Source organism: Crocuta crocuta, unplaced genomic scaffold (assembly GCF_008692635.1).
Source record: "Crocuta crocuta isolate KB4526 unplaced genomic scaffold, BGI_CrCroc_1.0 scaffold440, whole genome shotgun sequence".
NCBI classification, from domain to species: domain Eukaryota; kingdom Metazoa; phylum Chordata; class Mammalia; order Carnivora; family Hyaenidae; genus Crocuta; species Crocuta crocuta.
In genome coordinates this window covers 383,757-386,824 of record NW_027527457.1, presented here as the reverse complement: position 1 = coordinate 386,824, position 3,068 = coordinate 383,757, and the positions used below count along the sequence as shown (strand labels likewise).

Below are 3,068 nucleotides of genomic sequence, written 5' to 3'. Positions count from 1 at the left end.
AAAGCTCTAAAACCAGTAAGGTCCACTTCCCTTGGCAACCATGACCCACAAACCCTGAAGACAGGTGTATCAAAATGGCAGGAGGCAAGGGTCAAAGCTTTGGTTCATTCTGCCAATCCAAGTCCAGCACGGAATGATGTTTGAAAAGAGTTTCACAACCTCCAGCCTGGAACTGCGTGTCAAGAACAGAAGAATTCACCAAAGAGTTCAGAATCTAGAAAGGGAGACTTGCATCATCACCTCCATGAACACGTGTCTGTGCTTATTGGAGGTACACCTCAGTACTGCATTCGGTGTCCTGTGCCTGCCTGTAGGGAAAGGGACGGGTCCTTTGGAAGGATCATCTAGCTATATTGTCTGATCAGTTTCTTCTACCATGGAAGTTTCTGCAGTTCCTTCTCAAGGGGGAGGGAACTCTTCCTCTGAAAACGAAAGGTAGACCAGGGCCTACAGTCATTGCCCCAGAGATCTTTGTGGATAAGCCTGTGAATGGCTGGTTGACACCACAGGCATCCCATTGCAGAGCCCAAGAGCAAGTCATGACGAGGTCCCTCCAGGCTCACCATCGCTAGCTCCAATGCGGAATCATCAAATCCAAGGGAACTTTAGTGGACTCGCCGGCACAGATGTGCTTGTGTCTAGCAGCATGTGCTATCATTTGACTGTCGGTCCGGACTCTGCTCCTGCGGTTGCAAGAGTTTATGAGTCCATGGAAAGTGGTGGTCTTATGGTTGTGACAAGACTCTCAGAGGTGCTGAAAACACTTGTGAGCTAAAGGTGGTCCCAGGAACCGGTCACAGGCTGAGAGGCAGAGGGAATCTAGTAAATGTGCCAGATGGTGCTTTCCTTGTTCTGGATAGTTCTGATGACCGTTATCTTTTAAGCTCAAGCTTTCACTCCCATGGTAAAACACCTCACACTAGAATTGAGCACTCAAACAGTAGGTTTCACTTTTGTGAACAACCAGATGCGGGTGGACAATTCCTGATCTAAACATTCAACCAGGGTCTCTGAAAATAGAGCTTTTTGTTATTCAGGGCCTCTGTTGCCTGCATCTGCAATTTACCCTCTTCACACTGACCAGTAGGGTATCATGATTCATGCAGGAGCGTTCTTTGCAATACCTGTCTCATTTTGTTAGGTTTCTGTATACCAAAATAGATTTAATTCAGAAACGGCCCTTGCCAACAAATGAAGGATTATTGACAGGGGCAGCATTAATGAAAATTAGCAGAACCCTGCATCTTGCACTTTGAGTTCAAGAAAAAGATTGAAATATCGTTGGCAAACTTTCGTTGCTGTTAAAAACTTTTGCTGCTACAACTCTTAACAGTTTTCGGTGCAAAGAGTAATCAATGTGTTTAGTGGTGGGGGAGTGCAAGTTATTTTGGCTTCCATAAAAATAAAAGTCTTGAGGTTTTAGAAGTGTGAAGTAGCAGGGCACCTGGATGACTCAGTCGGTTGAGCATCCGACTCTTGATCTAGGCTCAGGTCATGATCCGAGGGTCTTGGATGGAGCCCTGCATCAGGCTCCACGCTGGCTGTGGAGACTGCTTAAGACTTCTCTCCTTCTGTCCCTCCCCTTACCCCCACTCCTCCTCTCCCCCTCTCACATGCACTTGCTATCTCTCTCTCTAAAAAGAAAAAAAAAGAGTGAATTATCTTCCAGCATGTGAAAAAAAGTCACAATGTGAATTATCAGATTCTCCTGAATACGACCCCCCAACATCCTTTGCTGCTATCTGCTGTGATTTCTATGCATTGAGAGCACACTGCATGTGCATTCAACCCAAAGTTCAGTCGAATGAAACTTCTAGAATAAAAATCGTTGCCTCCCTAAATGGCCTATTTTTAAAACGGTGTTAAAGAAATATATCCACGTGATAAAGTGCAGATTTACATATACACTGAAAATGATTTTTAATCTCATGCTTTAGAAAGATTTAGAATTATGAGTTGACAACACTCTTCTCAATTATTTATTTTATTTTATTTTTTTAACGTGTATTTATTTTTGAGAGACAGAGAGAGAGAGCGAGCAAATAGGGGAGGGGCAGAGAGAGGAGGAGACAGAATCCAAAACAGGCTCCAGGTGACAGCACAGAGCATGACACAGGGCTCTAACTCAGGAACCGTGAGATCATGACCTGAGCTGAAGTGGGACACTCAACCAACTGGGCAGCCCAGGCGCCCCTCTTCTCAANATGGTGATGCCTCCTGTTTTGATTTTCTTCTTCAATATTACTTTGGCGATTAGGGGTATTTTGTGGTTCCATACGGATTTTAGGATAGTTTGTTCTAGTTCTGTCTTCTCAATTATTTTTAAGATAGTGCTAATTTTTTAGTTGCGNGCTCAGAGCCTGGAGCCTGCTTCAGATTCTGTGTCTCCCCCTCTCTCTACCCCTCCCCTGCTCATTATGTCATTATGTCTTTTCTCTCTCTCAAAAATAAACATTTTTTAAAAACTTTTTAAAAATCTTCAAGAAATGTATGCCACCAGTTTAGAAATTGTTGCTTCTCAGTCATTAAACTCTGATACCTGACACAAATGGACATAACATAAAGACCCATGGAACTAGAACTGTTATTTTTAAAAACTTTTTATGTTTATTTTTGAGAGAGAGAGAAGGAGAGAGAAAGCGGGGGAGGGATAGAGAGAGAGGGAGACAGAATCTGAAGCAGGCTCCAGGCTATACCTGTCAGCACGGATCCCGATACGGGGCTCGAACCCATGAACTGGGAGGGAGATCATGACCTGAGCCAAAGTCAGATGCTTAACCAACTGACCCACACAGGCACCCCTAGAACTGTTATTAAAGAAAGATTACATCATGCTAGATTCCTATGATAGCAATGTTTTGTGTTACTTTCCTTTGGCAAACATTTTCTCCTAATTTCTTCAGCTTAAAGTCCACATTTTCTTGGGTAGAACCTGATTGTACAACCAAATTTCATAAATAGATTGAATTCTCCTACAACATGAAACTTTTTATCAAGTTTTCAATTGATTTAGATACAAAGAAAACATTGCTTTGCAGTTTTATTCATAGTATTCATTAATGTAGTCA

General features: G+C 42.8%; 1 pseudogene; it reads left to right on the top strand.

The window, feature by feature from the left end:
- The first annotated feature begins 50 nt into the window (after positions 1–50).
- Positions 51–1,221, top strand: LOC144231009 (suppressor of cytokine signaling 6-like; annotated as a pseudogene).
- Positions 1,222–3,068: the final 1,847 nt, after the last annotated feature.